This window comes from Dendropsophus ebraccatus, chromosome 4 (assembly GCF_027789765.1).
Source record: "Dendropsophus ebraccatus isolate aDenEbr1 chromosome 4, aDenEbr1.pat, whole genome shotgun sequence".
Lineage (NCBI taxonomy): Eukaryota > Metazoa > Chordata > Amphibia > Anura > Hylidae > Dendropsophus > Dendropsophus ebraccatus.
In genome coordinates, this window is record NC_091457.1 from 130,642,677 (window position 1) to 130,660,654 (window position 17,978).

At 38.1% G+C, this 17,978-nt stretch overlaps 1 protein-coding gene across 1 annotated transcript in view; it reads right to left on the reverse strand.

Annotated features, from left to right (window-relative positions):
* CACNA2D3 (calcium voltage-gated channel auxiliary subunit alpha2delta 3) overlaps positions 1 to 17,978 on the reverse strand; it is a 636,447-nt gene that overhangs the window by 499,514 nt on the left and 118,955 nt on the right. The window lies entirely within an intron of this gene.

A 17,978-nucleotide genomic window follows, 5' to 3' on the forward strand; every position in this document is an offset into this window, starting at 1 on the left:
AGTGGGAAGTTTACACCAGGAATATATTTACATGCTTTCATAAATCTCCCCCAACCTGTTTCCCCAAAAATAGGACATCTTCAGAAAATAAGGGACAGTGGAGCATTTACAGGATAGCTTAAAATAAGGCATCCCCTAAAAATAAAAATTAATATCATTTCAGGGAATCACGGTATGTGTGTGTGTGTTTATGTACAAGGCTAGATCTTGTATCCAAAATAATACCTATTATTTTTACAATCTCTGATTTTGAAAACTATGATGACATATATCATGACTTCCCATTCATACTTATTGCAGGCTGCTTTGGTCTTACATAATGACTAGAAGCACCCAGAATATGAGTGAAGTCTCATGCGCACAGCAAAACTGTGTAACCGGAGTACAGTAGTTACCTACTTAGTAGTACATCTGTATTCCGTATTTCCTGCATTTGTAATTCATTTGAGTGCCTGAAATCCAGAGTCAAAGGGCATAAAATGTGCAAATTATTCAAAAGAACATTTGCATTTCTATTATTTCTTTTCAAATGTCCAAAGTAGTAAATGCCTTGTCTGAACCTAGCCAAATGGATAAACAGAGCTGCTAACAGCAATTTGTTAGTCCTTTACCTTACCCCTTACCCTTCAATGACAATAAGATGACTTTTCCTATTCTGTCCAAGCTGAAATCATGAAATAATGTTGTCCTGATATGTGTTTTCCAGTGGTTAGCTTTAACACTAAAATAAGAAGAAAATATCACGATCCCGGCACTCACGTTGCAATGAAGAAAGTGTGTTTATTCACACAACCGGTTCGCTGTACGCGTTCCGACCATAAGGTCTTTCTCAACAGAAATTCTGTTGAGAAAGACCTTATGGTCGGAACACGTGCAGCGAACCGGCTGTGTGAATAAACACACTTTCTTCATTGCAACGTGAGTGCTGGGATCGTGTTACTTTTTTTTGTGGATTCAGTATTCCCTTGGCACCATGACTCTTCTGCAGTGCCGATCGTTGGTGTACATAAAATAAGTACATAAGTACATGGTGTACATAAAATAAGTTGGACAATTGGACAATTCAACCCAGTGAATACCAATGGCAAAATGGAGCAGGCACTCACCAGTCTGATAAAAGATCTGGCTATTTTATTAAATGCCTCTAAAGTCCACAGTGGAGTCATGTACAGTAGACAAGTAGGAGATAACACAGAAAACAAGGGAATTAAGCTACGTGTTTCAGGCTGTTGTGTTCTGTGTTTGTCACACATATTAAATGTTAAAAAATATGTTTCTAATAGAAACCTAATTTATATAATATCTCTCCAATTATTCTCCAATTATACATTACCCTTCAAGCGATTTCATTTGCCAATTGAAAAATCACACTGACATAAATTGAATAATTAATGGGAATGTTAATAGAAAGCTCTGCTGTGAACAGAACCAAACATAGAAGAACTGCAGACTAACCTGTATTCCATTCCCCAAGCCATTACAGCTTATGAATACAATCTTCTGTGAATGCCCACTGGACTCTCACAAAATAGAAAACTGGTATCGACCCAAATGTGCCTTTAACTGTTTTACTTTACTTTAATGGATATTTAAGAGAACTTAATTAATCCGTACTTCTTAGATGAGAACAAACTTGGCTTTAAACCAATTTACTTTTTCCTGTAGCACACAGATTGATCACTGATGATTGCAGGGAAAGAATTGACATCACAATTAACTTTATCTTATTTAATCTAATATCCCTCTAAATAAGAAAATTCATTTGTATTTAACAGTGCACTGCACAGCGGTGATCATTAAAGGGGAGCTCTAGCCAATTGAAAAAAAAACAGGGAGGGCAGGGGGTGCAGGGACATAATAAAGGTGTCATATGTCAGGATGGTATCTCTGCAGAGCGGCTCATGCTGTGCGGTCGAGAAGGTGCTGATTTGTCGTATTCTGTTTCTGTGTTTTGTTTTGCAGTGTCTGAACACTGGTTTATCTGCTCACTTTGTTTGGTGGACACTTCACCTGCTGATTTCTTTCTGGCCATGTCAGGGTTAATCTGTGTTTTAGTTCTGCCGTGACTGACAGGTCATCCTGCCAGGGGATCTGTTTTGTTCTCAGCTGTCTGTATTTGGAGATCAGGGGGATGGTCCAATTATGTTCTGGATCAGAACCCTGGCCTCCTATATAACTAACCCAGTCTGTGCACTCATTGCTGGTTATTGGCTTAGTCTCTGCCTGCTAGTGTCTTCTGTCTATTTGCATCTCCTCATCTTTGCCTTTGTATCTTTGACCTCCCCTGCTTGCTGCCTGCCCCTGACCATATTGCCTTTACTTTGACTACATTTACTGGATTCTGATTTTGTACTTTTACTGCCTGATTGTTGTGACTTGGACTGTTGACTATTCCTTATTGTGTTTGTTTGTCTGTCTTGTTCTGTGTGCACCTATATTAGTGCAGGGACCGCCTTCGTGATTGTATGCGGCTGCCTAGGGCCGTTGGAGGCAAGTAGGCAGGGACAGTTGGTGGGTTCAGCATCAGGGCTCACTGTCTTGTTTTGTCCCTGCCGTCTGGTTCCTGACATCATACTTACCTTTCTCGATAAGAGCCACCAGCACACTGTCAGCCTCTTGTCTCCTGTTTCCTCTGGCTTCCTGAGTCGTCACAACTCAGAAACAGAAACTACCCGCTCAGCCAGTCAGTGACAGCAGAGGTGTTCCAGGCATTTCTGAGCTGGGTCATGATGTCACAGGAATGGGAGCTACAGGAGACCAGCTGGTGACCATGAACAGTGGTGTTGTTCTGCATGGGCACTGGGACGGGTAAGTATAACTTCTTTACTATGTCCTCACCAATTCCTGCCTTTCTGGATTTTTACATTTGGCAGGTAAAGGAGTTTACAGGACATGTATTTCCAAAAGGGTCCCCCATAACTGTGCACAGATGGAATACTAGGAACAACCCATGGCAATTTGAAAAAAGGAGCCTTTTTTCCGAATATTGTAACACTCCGTTTAAAAGGCATTCTTGAATTACTGCATCCATTCTTTAAAATAATTGAACTGTTGGTGTGTCTGGACTCAACACCTTAGCTTAAAGTATGTTTTATACAATAAAGACAGACATTATCACTTCTGCACTGCTAATCCTAAGCCTTTCCATACTAATTATTAGTCTCGACATTCAAAAGTTCACAGTCGGACAGCTCCATGATCATTTGAAGTCTTGTTACTTAAAATATCCTACAAGAAGAACATGTTGGCGGTCAATATACTATTCATTATGGACCACACAGTACATAATGTACCAGGTATAAATTGCCTCCATTATAGATGCACTATATTTTTTCCATTAGTGCGTTAGAAGAAAATTTAAAGTAAGTGGATCATGAACATGTACAATGTGTGGGAGCATTTAGGTTACAATGTTGAATGTAATTTAAAAATTAGGTTTTTGGTTTCTTGGGTATGTCAAGTACAAAGGAGGCAAAAAGTGAGCATTTTCATTTATCACTGGAAATAAAATTTTCCATGGTTCTGTTAGACCAACAGTAAGGGCCTTATTACACGGGACAATTATCGTCCGAAATCGTTTAGTGTAATAGCAGACAACAATTAAAGGACCAACGAAAAACTGTTAGACCTTTAATAGAATTTGGACCTATTTTTATCGTTGATCGTTCGCAAACAGTTCGCATGGAATAAGACGTCCTTCGGTTGTTTGTAGTAGCGACAAACGGAATAGCGACGACAAAACAACCGGAAGAAAGATCATAAGTAACGATCATCGTTCCGTGTAATTGGGTGAACTATTTCAGGTCGTTCGCCATAGTGGTCGTTTGAGATCGTTTTTCGTTACTCGTTGAAAAATCGTTTTGTGTAATAGTACCCTAACTTTACTTTTAGGTACTTTTTCACATCGTAGACTCGCTCCCCACAAGCAGGTGGTAATGGATAACAGTTTCTTGCATTTGCTCTTTTTCTTTAGAGGGACCCAATGCAAATATTTGTTTTTGCCAACATTTAAGGGATTAAAAAATCTTCCAGAGGCAATGTCCAAGCTGGATAAGAGTATAAGATATAGGGATGATCTATTAGCTCCCCCTTCTTTGGGGCATGGGTAAGATTATGGTTATTTCCTTTAAGTATGGCTTTTGCTTTAGTGTTTTGATCTGTTAACTTATTGTATTATTGGAGTAGTCGTAATGTAGTACTGCATTGATATTGAAGTGTCTGTCAGAGGATCAAGCAGGTACTGTAAGTATAGCTTTTTAAAAGAATTTTTAAACCAGCCTTGGCACTTTTAAAAACAGACAGAATGTAAGAGACCTCTTTTAGGCTATGTTCACACAACGTACCATTTTTTAAACAACGGCCGTTATTTTCATTCTGCAATAATATGTATTGAAGTCAAAGGAACAACAGCCATTGTTTTCACACAATGTATTGAATAGTGGTTGTTTTGAGTGCCAAACAACAGTCATTGTTCAATACATTGTGTGAAAACAGCGGCCATTGTTCCTTTAACTTCAATGCCTATCATTGCAGCATGAAAAGAATGCCTTTTGTCATGAAAACCACTACTGTTTTTTGTTTTTTTTTAAATAGTATGTTGTTTGAACATTAGAGATGAGCGAACCGGCAGAGGTTCGGGTTCGTATGAACCTGAACTCTCGTCTTCTGATTCCCGCTGTCTCCCAGCTTTGTGGAGAGGGTGGATACAGCCTGAGGACCGCCTGAAAAACTGGGATACAGCCATAGCCATAGGCTGTATCCCAGTTTTTTAGGCGGTCCTCAGGCTGTATCCACCCTCAACACGGAGCGGGCAGACAGCGGGAATCAAAAGCCGAGAGTTCAGGTTCATACGAACCTGAACCTCGGCCGCTTCGCTCATGTCTAGTGAACATAGTTATAGGTAATAGTCACCTTATTGTGAAGGTATGATGGAACCCCTCCATACATTACAAGAACAGAGGTTAAATGTCCCCATGTAAATGGAGTGACAGGGTGCATGCTCGGCCATTGCTGCACTTTATTCACTCTTTGGGAATTCTGAACATTGCTAAGTACTGAACTTAACTATCTTTGAAAGTACCATAGACAGTGAATAGAATGATTCACAAGTACATCAAAACATAATAAGAGTAGCAGCCCTATCCATTTCGCTGAACTTTGTCAAATATAATTATATAAATGCAGGGAGGCAAAACAGAGGGTTTGATGACTTGATTGCACACACAGTACTGCTCTATTCACTCGGAGGGCATTTGACCTCTCATGTGATCAGACGGGTCGAAGTTTCACAAGACGGGATAACTTTAAAGTAGTTATTCCCTTTATGTTTGCTCTTTGACGTGTGTGCCTTTTGGCAGACAAAGTAGCAACAGTATTTAGATGTTGGTGCCAGTTGGGTTCAAAAAGCCCCTCTACAAAAAAAAAAAAAAAAGACAGAAGCATTGCAATTGGGCCAAGGAACTTCAAGCTGTCTTCTCCAAAAATATTTTTAAAAAGTGATTTTTATTCTGGCAATTTTTCGCTTCAAGTGTGGAATAAGCTTGAACAATAAAGTGACTTATTTACCGTATGAAACATCCACCAGACTCAATGCAGGGCACACGCCAACATTTTCCTCTGGAGATCTTACATGATACGGAATGAAGAAATCCAAAGGCTCTTTAACCCTGCAGTGTTTCATTTAAGACCAAAAATGCTCAGTTCATCTGCATTCCACCGTCATTATGCCAGTCAAATTGCAATGGCTTGTCAGTGGTTTTGTGATCCATTACAAATTGGGAATGCAATCAGTGAACAATGCAGCTAAATTGCAAAGCCTGTCTGTCACACGCGGGCCTGAAAGTTTAATTGTAGATTAAGCGCTTTTTTATATCTCTATGACAGAGAACTAGGAAAGGAAAAAGGTCAAAGACTATCTATAGTCTAACATAAAGAAACTTAAAGAAATTAGTCAAAATGGTCAAGAGTTCTTTACAGTGTCTAACTATACCTTCATTTTTTAAACTGTCAACAATGGGATGAAGGAGGGAATGGGAGAATGGAAACAAGAGAGAAAAGCTCACAAGGTAACTACATCCTGTTTTTTCTCCCCTTTAAACCAAGGTCATTGAATTCTGAGCTGCTTGTGAAAATTATATAAAAATTGTATTAGGCTGGGTTCACACTATGTATATTTGAGGCTGTATTTGATCCTCATGTCAGGTCCTCATAGCAACCAAAACCAGGATTGGATTGAAAACACAGAAAGGATCTGTTCACATAATGTTGTAATTGAGTGGATGGCCGCCATATAATGGTAAATAACTTCCATTATTTCAATACAATGGCAGTTGTTTGAAAACAACAGCACATATTTGCCAATAAATGGCGGCCATCCACTCAATTACAACATTATGTGAACAGAGCCTTTCTGTGGTTTCAATCCACTGCTTGTTTTGGTTGCTATACAGCCTCAAACATATAGCCTCAAATATAAGTAGTGTGAACATAGCCTTAAACTGAAAGCTATGGGGGAGTGGTGTATATATAGTCATGACTTACTTATGCTTTTTTAGAATACAGAAAGTCTGACTACTACTTAGATACATTTATCATGCTTAAATAGGTATGATAAATTCATATAAGTGCCCTACATTATTTACTTTTACTAGATTTCATAGTCCCATAACTCCACCGAACCTGTCCTCATTAGAGATGAGCGAACCTCGAGCATGCTCAAATCCATCCGAACCCGAGCATTCGGCATAGCGGGGGCTGCTGAACTTGGATAAAGCCCTAAGGCTATGTGGAAAACATATCCATGTATTAATGTTTTCCAGTCCTCATCTCTAGTCCTCATCTGTCATTAATGGACTCCTAAGGGCCCTATTACACTGAACGATAATAAGCCAAATCAAGCCGTTCCGTGTAATAAAGACAATGATCAGCCGATAACAAGGATTATCGGTTGATCGTGTCTTTTGGTCCTGCCTAAAAGTCAATGGCCACCGACTGTGCATCACTGCTTGTAATAGTGATATGCGGCCAATTCTTCTCGCTTCTGCATGCTTCCTGTTGCTCTGCGGAAGCCAATCACTGGCCATTAACATCTCAACCACTAATTGCTAGAGCCGTGGCACTGGCATTTACACAGTGAATACAGCCATAAGCAGACAGCTCCATACATTGTGTAGTGGTCATGCTGGGTTACTGCGCCTCAGCTGGCATTGAAGTCAATGGAAGCTAAGATGCAATAACTCTTCTCAGCCACTACACAAAATAAACCTGGTTCCATTCATTGAGTTTTCTAGGTGCCTAGGCTCTAGTAAACAGCTGGTCTCTGAATGTTGACACCCCATGGATCAGCATAGACCATCAACAGAGTACTCCTTTCATAGGACACTTGAAAGTTTAGCTCATAATGTTTAAAATGCCCCCGGTGTCTTTAGAAGTTTTTGACCCCTTCAAGGAAACAGAGGACAACTTCAAGCATAACAGTGAATAGTAAAAAATAAATAAATAATTTTATGCACAAATGTATAATTTTGTATGTAATGCATTTGAGAGGAAGCCTTTTTCTTGGTGCCCTAATTTCCTGTCCTCGTCCATAATCCTTGGGCTGATTTTCTGTATCCCTATTTGCAAACATTTGTTCTAACCACCTATTGAAGTAAGGGAAGCAGGCAAACCGGAGTGACTCCTCTATTTCCAACAGCAATATCATTATAATTTACCTCAATAGTATGTACACCTTTACAGACAACCATTAAAGTTATTCACATCTTGTCATGCTTTGGGCTGCTATTCCCTATCTTACTTAAGATTAAACTCCATCTGGAACAGCCAGAAATGGAAGAAAATAAAATACTGTAAATTTGTATTCTTGTCAGGGAACAATATGTTATACAGTAGTCTCAATGCAATGATAATCCTAATTGTATGCATTACAATGCTGTCTCCGTCTTCTCTACCAGCCTAATTATTATCTTCCAGCTGAAGCATTCCCTAAAGGAGCCTTAGAATAATCAACAGTATACATGAACATGTAAGGTTGGGTCTATAATCAGACAATGGAGGAAATGATCATTATATTCAGCTATACATAGCAGTAAGTCTTTTCTCCGGTAATAATAAAGTTACTTTACCTGCAGAGGCTTCAGTAGACTCTAATGGTGATCATAGTCACGCTGTATTACTGTTGAATATAGCTTTAGCAGTTGCATATAATATCAGTGTGCCAAGGGGTATTTTTGTACCCAGCATAACATCTAGTCTAATGCGGTGTCCAATGGACCATACAGGTATTATACTATCCAACATTCTGGATTATTCTGCGAACATTAAATAGGCAAGAAGAAGAAGAAGTAACCAATATATTTAAAGGGATTAGTTGCCATTGGCAATAATAGGTTAATACAACAGAACAAGGAGTATTGGGCAGATGAAATGTAAAAGTTGTAAACTTAGGTTTCTCATCCATAGTATTATGTGCCATGGATGAGAGGCAACACTAATTGTTTATGACAGTGAATAGGACTATTAAAGTAAACTACATGCAGAAAGATCCATATACATAGTCCAGTCTTATGACTGCGTACATAGGAATGGTTATGTAAACCCACTCCATACATGATCCCACAATCAGCTCTCCGTGACCCAGTATTGACAATATGTACATGACAAAGCCAAAGAACAATAGATAGTCAGCTTTTTATTAATCCCTCTCCTCATACAGGGTTTTTCCAACAATGAAACTTACTTTCAGCTCTTTAATAAAAAATACATATAATGGTATACAAAAGTAATTGACCACTTTCTGTGATCTTTTATGCTTTCTGTCAGGGCCCGGGGGCACAAAAATAGAGAGGACAAGTGGGCCCTAAGGCTAGCACATCCCACACTGTCCCTTTGTACTTGCAGAGCAGGTTCTAAACAACTGTCCACAACTGGACATGATTCCCTGCTCTGAAATAAGTGCAAACATAGGACAAAATACAGACAAAATACAGACAAAACACAGGCAAAAGACATGGAATAGAATAGTCAAATGGGTCAAGGTAAATAGCAGACGAGTCACAAAAACAGGCAGAGATCAGAACCCGAGAAGGCAGCGAAGTACAAAAAAAAGACAATGTGTAGTCAGAAACAGGAAAACGGAGGACAAAAGCTAGGGACGGTAGCAAGATAAACGGTGGACAAAACAAATAGAGGACGAAAACCAGTGATGGTAACAAGGTAATGGAGGACAAATACTAGAGATGGTAACAAGGTAATGGAGGACAAAAGCTAGAGATGGTAACAAGGTAATGGAGGACAAAAGCTAGAGATGGTAACAAGGTAATGGAGGACAAAATCTAGAGATGGTAACAAGGTACACAGAGGACAAAAGCTAGAAATGGTAACAAGGTAAACAGGGGACAAATGCCAGTGATGGTAGCAAGATAAATGGTGGCCAAAGCAAGGTACAGAATGAGATAGACAGATAATGGTAACTTAAACAGGTAAAAGATCAGGAATATACAAATACTGAATGGAAGACAAAATGCTAGTTCAAGTTGAACAGTACTATGGTGGACAAAGCTCTCAAGAGCCCGGAAATGAAGAAAGCGAAATACCTACAGTAAGTCAAGGGAGAGAAACACAGAAGGACAGAGGAGAAGAGAAATCTCCATCAAAACACAGCAGACACAAATGGGTAACAAGGCAAGAGCAAAGGTAAGTGCAGGGAGTACTGAAAAACATGGAACAGAAAGAAGAATGCAAAGAACACAGAAAAATCTGGAGTGGAATATTAAAGTCAAAAGCTCAGTCTGAGTCACACCTTACACACAGAAGACCACGCTGAGGTCCCAACATGTACATTCCTAACACTTTCCTTCTGCTATTAATGCAAAATTCTTGCTTTGTTGTCTTCTTCTCTGTTAAACCTTGTTAAACCTGTAACAGACTACCTGTTCCTGTGTACGTTCTAGCCGGGAATTTAGCCAACTATATCTATATATACAGTTGGCTGATTTTTTTTTTTTTTTTTACCGGTATGTGTTAATTTATCAGTTTAAAAGTAGGTTTTATTATTGGAGAACACCTATAAAGCATAAGGCATTACCAACAACATTGAAATTTATTGTCAGTCCTCAGGGTTTTGATAGCCTAGATTTATATGAATGCCTTTTTAACTTGAAGGGGCATTCAAATATGTCTGCCCAACTGAAGAGGTTTGAATCTCTTGTTCTTGCCCTGCAAGCATACTGTATCATCTTTAGTGTAACACATGATGCTGCCCATTCTAATGCACCCCTAGAACAAGCAAAGAGTTTGAGGCCTAAAAATCTCCTACTTCTGTGTCAGTATGGAGAATCACTGTTTTACTCAACTGGAAAACTTTTTATATAAATAATATATTTCTAGTAATATCCAGTATAGATATAATTCTAGTTTACATCTCTACTCTTTTTGTTACAAAAATTAAAAGAAGCATAAAAAATTGCATAAAGAAGAAGAAAAAAGAGATGAACTTGTTTGACTGTAACTTAATTGCCTATAAAATATTTTTTTTTTTTTTTTTTTTGCCACCACTGAAAATTTCTGTTCAAGAAGGGCATAAAGACTGAATCGATTCCCTCCCCTCCAGCACTTCACTCTTGATATGGAATGTAAAGTTTGCCAGTAATTTTGTTTTACAGCACAGAGAATTGTTTCTGGTACGGAAAAAAAGGCCCTACAAGAGAAATAAAGCGGAAAGATAAAAAATTCAGGAAGTTTTGTAAAAGTTGAAAAAAAGCGGGGAGTGTGAATGCATTCCATTATGGTGTGAGACAAGAACAGATCATATAGGTGCAAACACAGAACCAATAGGGGGCATGACAGGCTATCTGGTACAGTTTTCCTTTAAAGCGATAGGGCCCTGTTACATGGAAAGATTATCGTGTCAAAAATCGTTATATCGTTTAAATGAAAGCTATAATCTTTCCGTGTTCCGCAACGATCAAATAACTAATGCAAATCTGTTTTTATGTCGTTGATGGCATCTCAGATGCCACTTAAAGATCTGACCAGATTCCATGGAGACTACTGCAACCTCTGCACCTACTATAGCTTCATCCCTGTCTGCTCCCCTTAATTAAACTGGTACCAAACAACCTTTATAAAAATACCCACCCCATGTTAAATTCAGTGTGTTTTCTTTGTTTTTGTCATTAAATGGCACTATCCACTCAATTTTAATACTGTGTGATCATATTCACACAACGTTTAACAGCGTGGGTTGCATAGCTACGGACACTGTCAAACTGCTAGCCACTGGGCTGCATTCAGAAAATCCAGGAATGTTCTTTTTTTTACAATTGACTTGTGGGCACTGTCGCGTGTGCCCGCAAATGAATTAGCCATTCACTTCAATGAGAAGTGCAGTCACTGCCACACTTTACATTGTGTGAACAGCTATTATTTCTGGACACTGTTTTTTTCAGAAATAATAGGCATGTACATTATTTTAAAGCCTGTTCTAAAGAGTGGGCGTTAAAATAACAAAGTGTGCATACAGCGGATGGCATTGCATTGACTTCAGTAAAGAACGGACTCTGATTCCTTTGCAATCAGCATCCGTTCTTCATTGAAAAAGAAGGTAGTGTGGACATAGCCTTTCTGTCTTTTCAATCCACTCCTGGTTTTGGTAGCAAAATACTGAGCAAAAATATTGTGTGGGAAGATAGACTTGAATGGAAGATACATTTCCTGAAATATTCAGTAAATCTAAGAGACGTACATCGTGTAATGTGAAATCTCAGGATGTTCCTGCAAATTTCAATACGAGAGTTATTAAATCAAGGAATATTTGTTACTTCTTACAAGTGTCTACTAATGATAAGATAATTCAGGTGCATAAAAGTACAGGTGCAAAGTATTCTTCAGATTCATTTGCAGAAGCAATCATGACCCAATTATGACAGATGCATGTTCAGTTTAACTCTTGAAAAAGGGAAGCAGATCTTGTGACTATTCAAAGAACCTGGGAAATCTGGTCCAGCAGATGTTACATGCGTCTTAGATAACCCAGCAATCACTCTGCATTAGCCGCATAAAAGTGGGCGCAATGAGCTTTGCTCTCTCAACCTTACAACAGTTTTCATTTACTCGGATAACAAAGTATCAGTTCTCTTCTTTGACAAGAAAATGTCAGCTTAGCGCAAGTTAAATGACAACTACCTTGAAATTGAAAAAAAGTTCAGCATTCTGTTCCCAGCATAATAATAAGGGTCTCTGTATGGATACTGAGCCTAGTTATATCTTTTTCCGATAAACAGTGGCTTAAAGCTCTTGGGTCCCTGTAATGCTGATGGTTGGCTACCAGCGGCACGCTGTCACTCACCACCACCACCACCACCATGCTGCTCTTCCATTCTCCACTGCAGTTTCTGCTATGGCCAATAGAGTTCCCAAATGCCCCCTCCTATCCTGGCTCTGAACCACCTACTTTAGCCAGCTCCATCCACTCCTTGGTGCCTGAGCAATATTGTAGTATTATCTATAGTGAATGTTCCTGCATAGTGTTTCTGGTATCCTTTGTATTTGGCCCATGCCTGATTTCTGGACCCCACCTAACCCCTTTTGTACAGCATCAGCCCTCTTGTGTATGACCTGAACCACTGACTCTAAGCCTGTGCTACTTACCTTAAGTCCCCAACCTGCTCCTGGCTATGCTGTCTCACCCATGACCCTTGCTTAGACTTTTGCCTGCCAGGCAAGCCACAAACCACACAAGAGAAGCCACAAACCCTAGCAGCTAAAGCTAGTTTTCATGAAGTGGAACAAAGGTTGAAAACCTAAAGAATACTTGGCCCAAAGTTAAAATGGTTGGATAGTACAGTTGGTCCCGACCATGATTTTTTTCCATTATAGCCCCAGGGCAAGCAGAGAGGGCTCCCAGCGCGAGCTCTCTCTGCAGCCCGTGGTCCCCGGTTGCTATGTGTATTAGTGGTGTCATTCATACGCTTCTCCTACAGAGATGTTTCCTAAAAGTCTATTAACTCTACAGTGACCCCAAAATGAATGTCTATTCTTTATTAATTCAGGCCCAGATACCATGAATAAGAACCAGTTTGGTTCGTAACGCATTGTTACAATAAATGTATGAATTTTAAAGAGAACTGAAGGAATCTGGTCTTTTCTTCTGTATAAACATAGACTAGACTAAGGATTAGCCACATTTTTAAGTCAAATTTTTAGCAGTAAAAAAGTGGCACATTTTAGCACATTTAAACCATGTCCATTTCAGTGTTACCGCACACAAATTTCTATAAGCCTTGACACCTGTTGACGTGAAGTGGTGACTCAGAATTATCTCAAATATATCAAAAATATGTCATAGAAGTCATAGAAATTGCAAAGTGCACCAGATTTGTGTTATAGGCAGCGGGAGAGTAACTAGAAATGGCTGGCCCCCACACAACAAACTTTTAAATTGCCATGTTCCCACCCCCTGCGAATATCACACCATCTAAAATGACCCTTACCACATAGATAAGACAATTTTTCATGCACGATATACTTCTTAAATACTGTCACCATACATATTGCCACCATATTATTACTGGGCTCAGCCAGACATTTCTAGTTCCGCCACTGCTACAAAGAATTTTTGGGACCAACCATCGTTTTAGCCTTTTAATATCATGTTTGGATATTAATGGAAGGGCAGAGAAACGTAATACTCATAACCTTGTTTCACTCGGGAGTCCATTAAGAGATCGTAGAGCAAGGGGAAAATCCCTAAGGGATTTTGGTACATGACCTTTCATTCTGCAAGTCATTTACTAAATATAGTAAATCTATAAATTGTATAGCAGGTCACAGGAAGAGCTCCTCCTAATAGGGTGGATCGTATAACCTGACCATTTCCCTGAAAAGAGGGAAAAATCAAAGTCTTTGTTACACAGATGACCGTAATGCTGTATTGTTCATCAGTAACAGAGCATTAATGTCATTATATAGCATAGCAAGAAAAGGTCCCCACTGATGTAAATGTATGATTGTGCTACATATGATGATGACTAAAAGTTGTTGATTTTTTTTTTTTTTTTTTGCTTGTTTGTTTTATACAGCACATTCACTTACTTTCCACTTCATTTCTTTTTAGTTGGAATGCGGGCACATATGGGTGTGCCTGCATTCCAATTAGCCATTGCAGACAATGTAAAGTCCGGCCGCAGCCAGACTTTACTTTTTGTTTTGTTTTTCAAACAAAGCTTTATTGAATTTTAAGAATACAGATCCCGTATAGCAAAAAGGATAGTATTACAAGGTAAATTATGATAGATAATCCATTGTAAACAATAGTCAAAGAAACAAAATAAACAATAACAAAGTTGGCAAGCAGTATTCCATAAATATTACACTAGCTGTAAACATCGATTTCATATCTAAATCTGCAGAAACGGCTCTAAAGAATCAGTTAACCTCATTTATGATGTAGAGAGAAAGCGACATAGAATATAGTCTCTTTCCTCTACTTTGTCCGCACTGTCAGTTTTGTACAAAGAAAAAAGGAATCCACCCAAGAGATCCCAAAGAAATGTTTTGCTGGACAATAAATAATATATCACAATAAATCTTTATTATTACATAGTTAAAAAATATATTAAAAAGTACCATACACAAAAAATGGGGAGAGGGGACATAGGTCAAAATAAATAACATATATTTACAAATCAATTACATAGTAGTATATTGCACATATTCACAATAAATATATAAATATATATGTATATGTGTGTCAAAGCAAGCAGATACCAGTAGATGACAGATGAAACCGAGTATAATTTAAATATATAAAGTTCTGTGCTGCAAAACAATGAACCTATTAAATGTGGATAAGATCAAAAGTGTAATATTGATGTGCTAACAAATATATAATATCAGACCAAAAAGATTCATTCCTTGATAAAGCGAACGCGAAACGTGCGTAGGGTGAGTAGGTAGAGGGGACATTGTGCATGTATATTTACCAGTAGTAGACATATATCTATATACATATATATATATATATATATATATATATATATATATATTTATATTTTATTTTTATTTTTTTTCTTCATTGATTTTGTTTTTGTGGATTTGCAGTGGCACTTATTTAATTTTGGTTTGAACCTTTTTGGTCTGATATTATATATTTGTTAGCACATCAATATTACACTTTTGATCTTATCCACATTTACTTTAACTACGTAATAATACAGATTAATTGTTATATATTATTTATTGTCCAGCAAAACATTTCTTTGGGATCTCTTGGGTGGATTCCTTTTTTCTTTGTGCTAATTTGTGTCTTTTGCGTATAGGACGGACTATTTGGGGCGTTTTTTAGTTGATATTTACTGTCAGTTTTGTGCAACAGCTATTCAATGAATAGCGGCCGCACAAAACTGACATGTCAGTTTTCTGTACTGCCGCATGGAACCCCAGCCGGAGTGTATAAAGAGCCTATACACTCCAGCTGGGATTCCATAAAAAAACAATGCAAGGTATTTTTGCAACAACGACTGTTAGTAACTGAAAAAATATGCTATAAAAACCCAGCCTAAGAGTCAATACTGACTACCACCTAGTTGGTTTTACAGGGACAGTGTGATTCAGAGGCCTGAGAGTGCCCCTGTTCTGCCATGTACCAAAGCCTATAAGGCCCTGGTAATAGGTTTCTCATCAGTGCTATACTAAGAAACACAATACAATGTAATACAGAAAGACAAAAGAAACACTTGAAGTGTAATTGTCACTTTAGAGGACTTTTCAGGATGCACTGACCTATGTATATATTTGAGAACCATAAGTCTATTGTATCACTAGTTTATGTTACTTCCCTGCAAACTCCATCCCTGTGTCTGCTTTCCCTATGTTCAGCTGCAGTGTGGATGCAGACTAGCCTCTGTGCTGCCTCCTATACACTATATAGTCATTAAAAACAAGATTCTGCAATCCTACCTCACTGTAGCAAATTATCAGAAGTTCCCAAACCAGCACTAAGCAGTGTAACATGTGAATCTAGTTCCACAAATTCTCCAAACTGCACAGAATGCTTCTCTCCTCTTCCTGCTCACTCACCCCCTCCCTTCCATAGACTATAATGGATGGTGCTAACCAGTCTTCACTTTGCTTTTCTATTATGTAGATGACTTCTGCTTCATAATAAACAGATGTGAAGGGAGGAGGGAAGTGGGAAAAGAGCCTTATGAGCACAGAAGGAAAATCTTTTGCCTAATAAAACCTATTGCACTGTATCTTATATTCCCATGTACTATTGATTTCTGCAAAGATGTCTAAAATAACATTTACACTTTAAATACAATAAGTGGGATAAGACAATAAATGTTCTTTATTTACTGCCATAATTATCAAAATACAGCTGTATTTTTGCCTTTGAATGGCGGCCATACAAAAAAAGGGCAAAAGGAAGCATTGTGCGAATATACTCAAAGTTTTTTTACAACCTTAACAAAACTTAAAAGTATGTAACAAGGTACAGAGCGAACTTACCTACCCCATAATATATACATAAATACAATGCATAATTATGGAGTCAGGCATGTTTGCTATAGACCTTATTTATATTTTTAATTGTTTTAAACTTTTTTGTCCTTTTTTTATAGCATTAGTCACTATTACTCAAGTGATAAGAGCGTCTGAGATGATTTGCTGAAGTGAGATTCAATGTTACTGTCACTTTTAATTCTCTCCATAGAGGAAACAAGAAACATCATCGAAACTGGTGACAAAGACAATTTATATAAGAAAACATTAAACTGTTTGAATAACACTATTAGCCAGTGACTGATATGGAATATTCTCCCGTTGTTTCATCTGATCCCTCACAGCATATTATTTATGGCCTATAATAACTAACATAATAACTAAACAAAAGTCTCTGAGCCAACGTAACAAATATTCAATGACCCTCCATTATATTATTGTATAATATATTGACTATCAACAGCACATAGAAATGAGAACACTGTACACGTGGACTTGAATCTGTTATGGAATGGTCATATTGTTATGATAATGTTTGGGCTTTTTCGTTTTTCTGTTCACATTATTATTATTTTGTCATGTCTGTTCTTGTAAAAATAAAATTACCAGATATTGTAATTTTCCCATGTACTAACATAGGCTGGTCAGAGAGTCCACGCTGTATGTCACTTTACAGTCTATAGTAACATTGAATATAATCACTTCATTATCACTAGTAGATTAATGACACAAGGACATGTTCATTGTGCTGCTTGAAGTAAAGACACAAAAGGAAGGATGTGAAGATGGAACTGAAAGAGCAGACATAGTTACTGAGAATGGTCAGTTCTTAAACACCATAACTCTGGAGGAGTTATACAGATTTGTAAATTGCTTCTATTTAAAAATGTACCATTTTCTGGTACTTATCAGCTGATGTATGTACTGCAGGAAGTGGTATATTCTTTCTTGTTTGACACAGTGCTCTGTGCTGCCACCTCTGTCTATGTTAGGAATTGTCCAGAGCAGCAGATGGTTTCTATGGGGATTTGCTATTGCTCTGGAAGTTCCTGTCAAGAAGAGAGGTGGCAGCAGAGCGCACTGTGTTAGACTGAAAAGAATACACCACTTCCTGCAGGACATACAGCAGCTGATAAGTACTGTAAGGCTTGAGATTTTTTTAAATAGAGGTAAAATACAAATCTGTATAACTTGCTGACACCAGTTGATTTGAATTTTTTTTCAGAGTACCCTTTTAACTGTCAACCACATGGGATGAAAATGCTGCAAATTTTCTATCCGCATTTGCAGTCGGTAGCTGCAGATTTCTAACTGATTACATTTTTCTTTTCATACTCTGCAACCAAACCTGTAAGGGGGAAACCCACTCCAACCTTTACAGAGCTTCATAAGGATTTGTTGCATTTGTTTGATCAATTATGTAAAATTTTTGGCACCTTTAAGCCACATTCACTTTTTCATGCAAAACCACACCT